The sequence below is a fragment of the Macrosteles quadrilineatus genome, unplaced genomic scaffold, assembly GCF_028750875.1.
Source record: "Macrosteles quadrilineatus isolate MER2022 unplaced genomic scaffold, UCM_ALF_1.0 Scaffold_1__1_contigs__length_201487025, whole genome shotgun sequence".
Taxonomy (NCBI): domain Eukaryota; kingdom Metazoa; phylum Arthropoda; class Insecta; order Hemiptera; family Cicadellidae; genus Macrosteles; species Macrosteles quadrilineatus.
In genome coordinates this window covers 141662496-141676817 of record NW_026542594.1, presented here as the reverse complement: position 1 = coordinate 141676817, position 14322 = coordinate 141662496, and positions in this window count along the sequence as shown.

The following is a 14322-nucleotide window of genomic DNA, read 5'->3' as shown; positions in this document are numbered from 1 at the left end:
AGGCGTCTGTAGTTTTTCGTCATGTCTTACGTCCGAAGAGAAAAACTGAGCGATCAACAGGCATCAAAACACCCATCACTTGCGTCCTACTGGTGAAAATAAAATAATACTGTATCTGGTATGCCCCCCTCCCCGCCAAGAATCCAAGGGACTGTCCAATTGGATGAGGTAGGCTTCAGGAACGAAGTGCAGATCCACCTGGGTATCTTACTGTTGTTTGTCTCCTTTTAACCGACTCTTATGGCGAGCAGAAGTTAATGTTGGATATCGTCTGTTCCGGCCCAACATGGGTAAAAATAAGACGTGCGAGACTTCAACAAGGGGTAAAAAAAAGATTTGGTCAAGGAAGGCCGAAAGAAAGGAGAAAGGGTGGCCAGTATCAAGACAAGGAAAGAAGAAGACTTGTCCCCAGCTAAATAAGGAAGAAAGTAAAGAGATCTCTTCTTCTTTTACGACCTCTCTTAAATTTATCTTATGAAAAGCAGGGAATACTGTAGTCTATTCTATAAATGGCACACGGGGAGCAACGTATGTATTGAAAATAGTCATTTTTTATTACAGCACCGGTATAACAAATATATTATTTTTAATATAATAACATTGGTAGGTTATCATATCATAAATATTTTACGATATTTTACCCGTGTTTAACTATTTCAACACTACACTCTGCCCGCGTGCCTGTACAGTGTACACACGACTGTGTGCGGCCATCAATAGACCTGTCCAATCCACACACGCTATTGTCCGCAGCTTCTTTTGTGGCCCCATCAATAAATATTGCTTTAACCAACTCGATCGAGTTACTTTTCAATTCATAAATAAGGTCATGCTGGGGTTGAAGCTAGCAATATTTGTCAATAATGTTTACTGTTGTATAAGGAAATCGTACAAGTAAGAGAAGGTCAAATTGTAACGAATCAAAAAAAAAAAAAACAAAGCGTGTGTAGAAACACACACATCGCCGTAACATGTGTATTCCTGTGTAATAAATGAATTCGAATTTTTCATTTTGAGGTCCCTAGAGACAAAAAAACACTATTTTGAATGAATGACTGGCTTAGGACATTTTGAAAGTAAATCCATTTCAATTAATTTTCAAAAATATTAACGAAATATTATAAATGTTATTTTTATTTTGGACTCTTTTATAGATTACCAAAATAATTTTAAAAGATAAAATATTGAGTAAATCACATTTTTTATTACAACTTATTTTAATGGCATTTGATTGCTTGTTTAGGGCAATAGGGATTTTGTTTGGTTTATTATTAACATTTGGCAAATATATGTATTTCTTTTAACCTAGACACATTTAAAGTTAAATCAAAACAATGTTTCATGTTTGTGTAAACATATTTTTAAATATTATGGTATAATATTAGCAGAAATTATTTTTTTACAATCTCTGCGACGTGACCATTTCTTACGATTATATTTTTAAACATATTTTTTAGAACTAGTCGGATATTAATTAAAGTTTTAAAATTACGCAACCGAAAAAACAGGCTAAATTATATTACTAACAGTATAAAAACTGTAGCTGCCAACAAATGATTTTATCACTGAGATAAAATGCAAAAATCCAATATTGTTTCGGGCTTCGGATTCTCGTTTGCCGACAAAGTTTTCCTTAACAAAATAACTCGAAATAAACCAACTTCCGCCTCCGAATCCCGAATACTGATCACAGGCTGCTCATAAACAGGGCTTACTCGAGGCGCGTTCACCTGGGACACGGGCTCAAACTTTACACCGACAACGACAACGACAACGACAACCACGACGAACGTCTCGCGACAGACACTCCACTGACGTAAATCCCTGGTCGGGATTGCTTCACTCAAACCGGAAGTAACGTAGTGGTCCTGCCCTGAGGTACCTCTGAGTATTGACATGGAAAGATGCAGGTAGACTTGTCGTACTATTGTAAAATCTGAAATATGTGTTTAGATATTTACATAAACTTCTTTTATGTTAGAAACATTAACAAGATGATGTTTACTACATGTCTTTTTAGGGGGACTTTATGAAACTTGATCTGTTTGGATATCACAGGGTAAGCTATTCTTAAATAATTAGCTAGAATTGATGCTTAAACTAGTTGATAACAATTTGAATTTCCAAGAAAAAAATAGTCAAAAACAGCATGTCCTTTACATAAACATGGTATTACTTTAAAGCTGTTGTCAGTGTATCCATAAGGATGATTAATCTAGAAGGAGTATGTAAGAAGGCCACCTTAAAACGTCTTTCATTTGTACAGTTAATGTAATTAGGTTAACAAGAAGTATAGTACTTTGGGTGTCATAATTCTTAGATTCAACCAAAACGTACCTTTTGTATTTTATTCAATGTAACACCAAATCGTCTTTTTCGTACTAAAAACCCAAAGAAATGAAATCTTAATTGAAATATCTAACAGAAGTTATAAATTTCTGAAAAAGTAATAGTGCCGTGCGTTACTTTTGTTCACCGGTATAATGGTGAACATATCAGCAGACGATAGATTCAAATTGACAGATTCAATTAAACTTGGTTGGTTCAATTACTAACTAGCATCATGACTAACAACAGCGTGGCAATACAAGCATCCCTAAGTATCAGAGTGGTTATATAGACACAACAATATTACAACAATATTAATGTGTTGTAATTGTTATTCTTATAACATTTTTTTAGCGGAGCAAACCAAGCTATAGCTTATACGTAGACTCTTAAAAAAGTCTCCGAGGAATCTGTCCAACGGGGTTATTTATTATTTTATCGATAAAGAAATAACATAAGCTGTTGACTTAATGCAGTAAATCAAGAAACATCTGATAGAATTAGAAACAGAGACATCTATATTCTATATACTTATTTAATATGCAAGCAGGTTTTTTGTGACAATTACTCCTCCGAAATTTGGTCGAGTTTCGACCACTGGACGACCTCTCGTACTTATTTAATATGCAAGCAGGTTTTTTGTGACAATTACTCCTCCGAAATTTGGTCGAGTTTCGACCACTGGACGACCTCTCGTACTTATTTAATATGCAAGCAGGTTTTTTGTGACAATTACTCCTCCGAAACTACTGAACCGATTTACATGTTCTTGGTGTCATTGGAAAGAGCGTAACGTGAAGTTGTGCAGAAAACTTTCTTTTTAGGGAAATAGTTAGAGGGTGAGGCCCTGGGGCCCTTTCAAGTTTCGTATTTCTCCATAAGATTAACATGGGAAACAAATGTTGTTATGAAACTCCAGCTGTTGTCAGAAATTAAAAGTGAGAAGAAGAACATATGTTAATTGTAAACAGTCAATAAGTTTGCTAATTTAACAGTTAGTTTGCCACAAACATTTACTTACTCGGTTGAAATGAAATAGTTACTATTTGAATTTGGGTTGGCGTAATTATTACAATGGGAAAAACGAGAGAGCCTGGATAAATTGATATACTAAAAAGAAAACTGAATTAACACTGTGCTACATTTCTTAATAATATTATTGAAAGAGACGATTTGCAAACTATGGAAACATAGGAAAGTCATAGAACACCACCAAGGGGAAGAAATAGAAATAATGTGTGTTATAAACACTAAAAAAAATCAGCTTTTGAAAAATGATAAGATATTTACAAGAAATGTTGATTATATCGATCTGTTATGTACATCTTGAGTATTCCATAATCTTTGAGTCGAATCTTTTATAGTCATAAAAAAATATGACTGTTATTCGTTTTAAAATAACGCCTGTAATACTTAGCAATTGCTCGATTTCGAGCAACAGGGACACTAGTTATGGATAAAAACATAAGCGTCACTGGCTCGAACCCTATACTAATAACTTTACAATTTCGTTTGGACGTTTTTTGACGTCCAATTTAAATAATAATAAAAACATTTTTACCTTCGGACAGTGACGTCATTTGCTTCTGTTTATGATCAATTACCATTTCTGTTCTAATATCCTTGCTGTTAACATACTGTTTATGGATTATTTTAGTGTATGAATAGGCCTAATGGTTTAAGTTTTAATAATCAATAATCAATCAATCAATCGTTGAGATGGGGACGCCACCTAGGTGCGTATTTTTTGACGTTTAGGATCACAGTTTTATATCGAAATGTTCATATTCACTAAAAATAATTGTCAAATCAATAAACTTAATATTGTAGTAAATGAAAATTGGTTTTATAATTGGTTTTATAGTTTATCATCCCGAATGTTTTAAGATTAATTTATTGAATTCACGTCCCTGAAAATCGCTGTGTATTTTATTTTCCTTCCCTGGGAACAATATGTAACTATTTTATTTACTCCTATAATAATTATCTCCACACAAATATTGTCTCAATTTAAAGTTGTAGATAAAAATAATAAGATTAATGGAGAGGGTGAATGACAAATTCCCGATTACCCGACAACTCCGATCAATTTTGTGGACGCTTCTGCGAACACCACCTATTAAATATAGGCTAGGTTTAAAATTATATTTTAAAATTTAATATTGAATGATTGTGATGTTAATGGATTATTTGGGCATTTTCTTTTGTGTATATAAAACACTCGATTGAGCCTTTTTTTAGAAACCCGGCCATGAAGTGCAAAGTTTAGTCTTTAATAAGTAAAATGACAACTCTCTCAGAAAGGTTTGAGTCAAAACAATTTAATTAAGCATATTGATACAGTATCCAGTTACCAAAGAAGGTAAAGTGGAACAACACGAGTTGTTTAAGTACTGCTACAGTTCTATAAAGAGAGGGTAGCCAAATGTCTATTAAAAGATTAAATGTAGTATATTGCTAAAATTTATCTCATTTATAAAACAAGAGGCTTGTCCTTATATCCAATCAAAATATGTTTGTAGTGTTCTTTTTACTTCGATTTTATTGAGATTAATAAACCGTTACTTAAGTCTTTAGTTCAACTAACTACGCTAGTTGTACGAGATGATTATATTTAAATAATATATTTAAAGATTAAATTGTATGTAAGACTTAATAAAACGTTGACGATGTCTATTGTAATACTTGTATTACTAAATGACAAATAAAGATCTTGAATCTTTACTGGAGTGGCGATTTACTATGTATCGGGTTCAATTGTAAGAGCCACTCTTCTTTATGGAAAAAATAAAATATGAATGCAGATTGCCGGGATATCCAAGTGTTCCGTATATCCTACATCAGCATTCAGAACACGTTAAGATGAACATTCTGTAGACATTCTCTTTGATTCTCTGTCCTACTTGTATGTACTCTTTTCAAAATCAAACTATAGTTTGACAACTTGAGTCAAACACAAGCATTTGTAGGGTGGACTTGTTTTCGAAATTTTATTATAAACTTAGTTTAATCTATGTTTACCACATTTTAAAGTTAATTTGTGTCTTATAGATACCTACAATTTTTTAGGTTTCATAGCAAACAGTCAGGTTCTTAGAATTGGATAAACGTGTTTGAACCATTATCAGTTAATATTCTACCAATTGCTTGAATTTTGATGGCATATTGTTACTTTTGGTACATTAAGTTCTGTGCCTCGATATATGATTGAATTTATTTTCAAATATTAAAGGTGTTACCTACTTGTAGTTCACTTGTAGATTAATTATCCTACAATTTGTGACTATAGTGTAAGTGACTATTTGAAGCATATGACAAAAATGCTAGAACGAGGACACAAAGCCGTAACATCTTTTATAAATCCAATCTCGTTTTTTTTCATATTACCGTATTTCATAATGGAGGATAGTTCTGACAATTATTTTCATGGCGTTTCACGTACAATTTTCGACACAACTCAAAGCACATCATTATGTTTTAGTATTAGTTGCAAAAGTGTAATAGAAACAAGTGTATTTTGAGAAGTTGGTAGAGCATTCATACATTACTCTAAAGAAAATATATCTCGGGTTTTGTTTCTGGTAAATAGATAAACGAGGGAAGCAATAAACCCCGAGTGTGATATATTTTCTGAGATGCTATCCTAACTCAGAGTTATGCCTTGTTTTGTAAATGGAGGGTTTACTGTGTGAGAAGTTGCCAGAACATGGGCTCGCTAGTCGCTACAATCCGCACTGCGCCCGTCGTGCCGGCGCCGCACCCGCGCCCGCACTCCGGCCGCGGCCTGTTAGAATTGGCAACATCGCAAGTAGTGCTGTTTAGAGCCAGATGTCCCATTGGCTAACAATCCAGACAGGTGAGGCCCGCGCATTAGATCACGTGTTATTCATATTGTTAAACAGCCCAACTGACAGTGTTGCCATTTCGAACGCCACGGCCTGGAGCTAAAGGGGCCGTGACTCAACATGCTAGCGCCACCAGAGTCATATTATTGGTCACCTGACAGGTATGAGGGATTCTGTTGAATATTTCCTTTGGTCATTATTTAAAATCAAATTCTCATTTTCAAATCAATCGTTTTTCATCTATATCAGTTGCAGGTATTATTAGTGCACAATAAAATATCTCATACATGGTACAATGAGATTTCTATACAAAGTGATAGTAAAACTGAAAACATCAAGAAGAATGATTATTGTTATTATTGGACATTAGTGGAAAGCATTATTAATGTATGAAGCGTATGCCAATGTAAACGATGACAGCAGTCGTTGTCGTTGTCATGACTGTATTCAACGTTATTGATACATCATTTCAACGGAATGTCGAGTAATGTTACAGTGTAGGCTGTGTTATGTGTAGGTGTTGGTGCTGGTGTACAAATCCACATGTGTCACAATGTTGTTCTAGTTAAGGGAGGATTTTATCAAAGTTTTTTATCAACTTTTTTTGTCAAACGATGGGACGCAGTAAAAAGTTTTCCATCCACACATCCATTACGTAACAATGGTTCAAATACATTAATGAGTTCGCACTTCCGTAGGTGACGTGGTGATCACTATAATAAAGTTTTGATATTCGTCGTCAATATGGCCAACTAAATGATCTATTCCCTTAATTTTAAGATGTTTATATTTTGAATATGTGCGTGTTGAAAAAATGTTTGGGTTCGTTACTGACGATGTATTTTATAGCTACAAGCATTGAGTGCAGACTTAGCTATAATGAAAGCATTCCTAACATATCGAGTGCGTGGTCGTGGTCGTGGTCGGAGAGAGTGGTGTCTGCCCTGACGAAGGTCGCTGACAAGCAAGTGTGTGTGTGGCTTGTCAGTGGCAGAGACGTAGACATGCAGCAGAGATTGGTCAAAGGTTTGATCTCCTCGTACAAGGCGGTCGTCAGTTATGTGGTTGACCAGGTGAACGTCGTGCCGTCGCTCTGTAGACACAACGTGTTGGTCACCGATGAGTCTCGCTGTAGAGATCTACTCTCCCTCTCCCTCCCCCTCACTGTGGACCATCACTACTACGTCATCGTGCTCGGCAGCCTTCCTCTACACCAGCTTCACCTCTGCATCGAGCAGTTCGGCGTAGCTCGAGCCTCATTTGTGTCTCTCGTCGACACCCAAGTGTTTTCTCTTAGCTCTCCTGTCTTCTCACCGAGGCGATTTATCAATTCCACTCTTTCTGTTAGCTTCAAAACGGAAATTTTCACTCGTGTTGACCTCAAAGGATCTCCTGTGCTAATAGCTACATTCAACTGTCCTCCTTTTGTTGTTATTCCTGATGTTACGAATACAGGTGGGCATATCTATTAAACATGTTTTTTATAATATTTTTTGAATTATTGATCTTCTAAGTTGTAATGATTAGTAGGTAGTAAATACTGCACAAAACCCACGAACATATCTACAGAAAGTAAAACAGAATATAAACTGAAAGTAAATGATAGAGCCTATAAATTGCAGGCTAATAAAGAGATAAGACAGTAATTTCTTTAATGAATTGATCAGAAATGTGGTTGTTGTTTGGTTCAAACACGGCTGATTCGATGCTATAGGAAGTACATAGCTATATGTTTCAATCTTTGGATAGTTCTACATATTACGATCCGTCTAAAATAAATTTTCAGCTTGAAATTCTTTACAAACTCTCTATCATCCTATTAGTAAAATAGTTTTAAACAATATTTAATTTTATATAAATATGCCCCTAGGTATATCTACTTTCGAACAATCTCCCGTTGTGTTTTGAGTCCCACACTACTCTTACTACTTTGTTGAACAAATTAAAGACGTAAAGCCCGGTTGCAGAAAAACAACTATAATGTCAGACGTTATGTGTAGTGTATGATTGGGAGCTAAGCTAACTTCCAGAACCGACCCTTACCATCCAACCAAAACTAGCTATAGGTAAAGGGTGTATCTCTTTTACACCCCTGAATCATCTTTTCTCTGCGAGCCTAACAATCGTGAAGTATTAGGTCGTATTTTATGACCCATGTTTTCCATCTGTACTTTTGTTAATAAAACCCACAAAACCAATAGTAGAAAAATATTCTCTGAAAAATTTTAAGTAACATATTAACAAAGGTGATATAGTTCGTAAGAGGATCTTGACTTTTGTAATTCGTAAAAAATCTGTATATTTTTATTGACAGTATACATGTTTTGTTTTTCAGATAGTATAACAGGGATAGAGTGGGAAGTAGTGAAAAGTATGTCTAAGCTGATGAACTTTACCATAAAGTTGGCTGAATTAAAAGGTGACAAGAGGTGGGGATATTTACAGAATGGCAACTGGACGGGTGGCATCGCACGAGCCTTGTATGAAGGTGACGCTGACATTGGAGTCTGCAATATGTGGTATACACTTTCCACATACCAGATCATGAACTTCGGCCATCCTCTCAATGAGGTATGTCTGAGATTGTGGTTGAGGCATGACACTTATAGAACAGTTGTGCTGACAAAGGATCTGTAACAATAGGTGGCAAGATTCTCGATGGGGCATGCTTAAATGTGACACCAACATCGGTGTTTTAGGTACTTACATGTTTCTACTTAACATATTATAGATCCTATCTCTCAACAATATCAACTATTAATACAGGAGCTGTGTGAATTATATTTTGTCGTATATGGGTATTATATCTTCATGTTTTTGATTGACAGATAAGTTTTACTTTCATCGTTCCTCGACCAAAGCCTCTGCTACAAAACTGGGGAGCTTTAGTGAAGGTGTTTGCCAGTGGTGTTTGGTTACTAATAGTAGCTGCATTTGTCTTCTACACGTTGTGTTATTGGGCTCTCTTTAACACATTCATCCATCCTAGGAGTATAACTAGTAAGTTGGTGCTGAATAATTAATATAATGTAATTTTCTTCAAAACAGTATGATAATTAACAAGCCCTAAAATAAACATCCCCTCCACAGAAAACCCGCATACTAAGCGAATTTCTATTTGCCTGATTATATTTTCACTCAAATATTTCCTTAAACATGTCCATATTTAATTCCTATTAAAATTAAATCTTTTTCGCGAGTACATGGGTTTACTACTACTAGGAAGTGTTTTTTATTATTGAAATGTTTAGTATGGTATACATAATTTTGTTTCAAATTCAATCACGATATGTCCCCAAACAAGCTTACTACAAACCGTTTAATTATTTTCCATCAGATTGATTAATTAAGGCATTTTCTCCTTATTAACCGCATAACAAGGCTTCAATATACGGAATTATTTTTTTAAGATCTAAAAATGGTTTGAAATGAAGAGATGTATTTGGGGTCAAAAATAGGGGAAAACTAATTTTCGCCCAAAAAAAACTCATCAGCCCCCGTTCCCATAGTTCGATCATGCTGGTTCACGAAATCGATTGAATAAACACAGGTTCGTATCAAATTTCATGAAATTGAATGATTTTTGCCAGATTTATCGTGCTAACGGACACACTCACACATATATGAACTCGAATGGATGGTGTTTTAGACTCTGGGGACCTCAAAACGAAACAAAAAAATTCGTCCCGTGTCCAGGTCTTACTACGAGACCAACGGTAAAGCTTTTATACACGATTCGCTAAAACTTATTGTTTCATACAATAATATCTATCATTTTTAAGTATTATTTAAGTGTAAACTAACCCTTCAGTTCCAAATTTGGGTTTGTCCCAGGCCTGGTGAAGGTGTCGTTGGTGGTGTTCGGGATGCTGATGGGCACCACGTTCCCACCTCAAACTACTGCAACGCCGTGCAGCAGACGACAGCTGATCACCTGGTGGCTTGTGTTCGCACTGTTGCTAACCTCCACCTACAACACCAGCATATCCTCGAGACTGACTCTGCAGGGCTATGAGCAACGCCTAGACACTATCAAACAACTAGTGGAGCATGGCCTACATTGGACTGACCATCCGTCCCACAGTCGCGAGAGGCGATCAATATACTTCAACTTTGCTGTAAGATTAATTTGTATAAATATAACTATTATCAGCATAACGTTACAAGACCATAATTCTTAATTTGGTGCTACATTCATCCTCATTTACGAGTTTATATTTATGAAGTTTTATATTGGTTGTTCAGTTTTAAATGAAAAAATTAAAAGGCTTTACTTGCACCACTTATAGTACAGAACAGTTCGTCTAGCTCAGATTGGTTATATATATCGTTTATATATATTATATATATCGTGTGACCTTAAATAATTAAATAGATTTCATTGTATAATGGCGTTTCTTGCAGAATGTATGGCAGAAAGAATGGGAGAAGCGATACGTGTACGTTTCATCAGAATCAATGAGGAAAACATTAGACTCAAGAAAGTTTGCAGTTCCTATCCAGCGTTGGGGAGAGAATCTGTTGTTCTTATCAGTAGGCGGTCTGGATATACACACAGACCTAGATGGTATGCGTATTCTCAAAGAAACAACCACCCATACCTTTGAGAGTTTTAAGTTTGCCAAAGGCTCACCTCTCTTTCATGCTTGTCAGGTAAAATATATTGTATTTATACCAAGTATATACAAACTACAATAAAGGTGTTTAAATTTTACTTGATTTTTACCATACATTTACAAATTAAATACCCACAGTAATATATGACCTATGTTATTTATCTACTCAATTTACAGTAACCATTAGTAGATGGGTAGTAGTAGTAGTAGTAGTAGTAGTAGTAAGGCAGTTAGTAGTAGTAGTAGTAAATAGGGGAAGGCGGGAAAATATTTTCACGCCCACTAGGCTTGCAAGCCTGTAGTGTGGAACTTCTCCGAGTTAACTGTGAGACCCATAAACTACCCACTAGAAACCTACACCCTTCAAACTCCAGCCTGGAAACTCTTGTTACGCTTAATCAGAATTAAGCTGAGTTGTCCTACGCCCACAGGGCTCAATTCGTTTCTGTCCGTTGATTTCTTATCCGACCGGAGCCTCAATCTATTCAGGTATTTCTTTTCCCCTTTGATGATGTTCCAAAAAAAAGTGACCAGCAGTCCTAATTATATCACCCTATCTCATGGTCTTGCAGACCATTTTGGCCAACAATGCCCCGATATGTTAGGTTGTCTCCAGGCGCAGCCTACCCCAACGTGGACAGCCAAAAAACTTAAGTTCCTCATCGTCAGGAACTGCCGGGAAGTATATGCAGTAGAGGGAATAGGACTTCAAGTGCAGGTATGACTAAAATAGCCGTGACCTGACAAGAGCTGCGTGGCGTGAGGTAGTAGTAGTAGTCCACCTCACCATAGTAACAGCACACCAGTGAGTTCAAGCAATATACTGGTTCTATTTGTTGAGTGCTTCTGCTCACATTTCAGAACCTTACATAAGCACAGACTCTACTCAGACATCTATGTGTTTTAAATAATTTCTTAATAAAGAGTTTTCTCTCGCGGCACCTAGGACGCCGACGTTGGTCATAAGTTTACTAAGAGCAGCAACACTCCGAGTAGCCTTGTCTGCCATGTGGAGGATCTGACCTCTCCGGGCCAGCTTTTTGTCCACCACGACACCGTGAGAATTAGCGGTGTGCGTTGATTGGACCACTACATTTCCCCCTCGTAGAGTGATCGTGGTGTCGAGCCGTTCCTTCTGAATGCCATCGATGAATTTACGCCAATCATGGCTAAAAGTTCAGTTTGAGTTGGACTAGCTCAACATAGTGTGCAGCGATGAGGGCTGCGACGTCGTTGGTGTAGCTAATAAACTATAAAAAACTGTCTCCTCCAATAAGTGGAAAAAATGTGTACCTCAACGCGTCCAACACTCATCTCGTTGAGTTAAACTGTCAGCTTACTGCTATTGCTATTGTATTAGCAATCAACTATGGTTACCGCCTTTGCAACGTAGCTGGAGAGCTAAGCGATTATGTTACCAGCTTTTCCCAGTTCTATTGTTATGTTCTTAAAACCTAAATGCCAGAATGTTATGTTATGAAAATAACAGTTAAATAGTTGTGTGCTCTCGACAAAATAAAAATAGTATGTTTTGTGTTTTACAGGTAGTCCTGCTGCGAGTTACAGAGTCAGGTCTGGTCAGATACTGGACCACTCAGGCTAGTCGAGCGCCTCAGCAGCAGTTCGCTCGCAGACTATTTCAAGAGGAAGAGGGAAGGGCAGATGCCCAGAAGCTCACTTTAGCCAACCTGAGCCTTGTGTTCTTTATACTGATTACTGGTTTGACAATTAGCACGCTTGTATTCTTATTTGAAATACTTTGCAAAAGAGGAAACCAATTAGCGAGTACATATGGCCTAGGTAACAGGTAACAATTAAGTTGTTTTTATAACAGCATATTAGTGTTAATAAACTAATAATATAAACTAATAATAATAAAAAAATAATAATATAAAATAGATTAATTTCAATTGTATATATAAATATTGTAATTTTCAATGTATATAGTTATTGTTTTAGTGGATCATACATGTCTTCCTACTTAAAAGTGTTTTCGTTAGATACCTATTAAGCAAATATGTCTATAACATTATTAAAACTATGTGACTGTCTGAGAGTATGCCTTTCTTGTATAAATTCACTATAAATGTTATATTTAGATAATCTATCCAAGCATAAGCATATAATTAGCTATCTAAGTTATCTACCTGTGTCTACAATGGAATATCCTTAGATACTCGCGTATACAACCTAGATACTAAAGCCACAGACAATAGAGTAACCAAAATGGCTTAGACTATTGTCTGTGCTTAAGCAGATTTAGTTTCGAGATTGGCCTAGGATTCTGCCACCGATAGTTATCAATTGTTTACCAACTGCAGAAATAATTAGCTTACAATTTTTTTATTGTACTTTCCAGAAATGTTTAAAGAAAATCGCAAAAAAATATTGTAATTAATCATATTGACAAATTTGACTTAAAATCGTGGGTAAAGTGATTTCCCGGTGCTCTTTGTTGAAAGGAAGAATGAATTATGCTAAAAGATCCGTATTCAATAAGCTGGAATAAGAAGTGCTTGGTGAAAGACACGATCAGGCATGACCCTACATAAGATTAGCTCAAACGCGACAGATTTTATCTTTAAAGTAGTCTAGTTTTTAGCAGCACTATCATGTAAAATTTTAGTGTCTTTTCATTTCTCAAACTATTCTGGATGGGTTATAAAAAACTTTCACATTAGGCTATGATTTGTATGTTGGTATACTATCAAGGAAATTATAACCACCCGGTTCTCTTTTACAGTTGATATAAAAAGTAAATGGAAATATTTCTGATTTTTTTACACAGCCAAAGTACATAGTTGCATCTTGGCCATTACCGTGTCACTAAGATAGGAGTGGAAGTTTCGGAAGTTGGAACAATTAATCTTCGGAGAAAGCTAGTAAACCACGATACAATAGAGGATTGTACTCAACTAAAGAACTATTGGAAATAGAAAATTGCACCAGAAATGGATTGCTGAAACGCATCAAAAAACGTCAACCACTAAACGCCATATCTAACGACGCGATCAAAAATCTATCGCTCCAAAATACAACAATTTCAAATCTATGATAAAAGAGGGATTACAAAAATTAATAAAATGTCAACGAATGATCAATTGATTAAAGCATAGTAAGCTACGCCAAATATGTTTTATCATTTAAATACATTTATGAATAGCTATACTATTTACTATTATAAATAACATATTCAAACGTTGCGAACAAAATTGTTTGTGTTAAGTATCGTATATGAGGTCCGCATTGTAGCAATGACAGGCTTTTCATCCGATAAAGGTTTAGCTTTGTGAAACTCTATCATCATTTCTCTCATAGCTTGTGACACAGGCACTCTGAAAGGTATTGGTGTTTTGTGAAGCACTTTACTCCTCAAGTTCCTATCAGTTCAATATACTACTTGGGATGTTGTGAACGCAAGTAACCAATATCAATAACCTATGTCTAATTTGTTCAAGTTTTTAGCATGAGATGTAACTCGGACAAACTCACTAGGGTAAAGCAAGGAATTTACTTGATATTGTCTTTGGTGA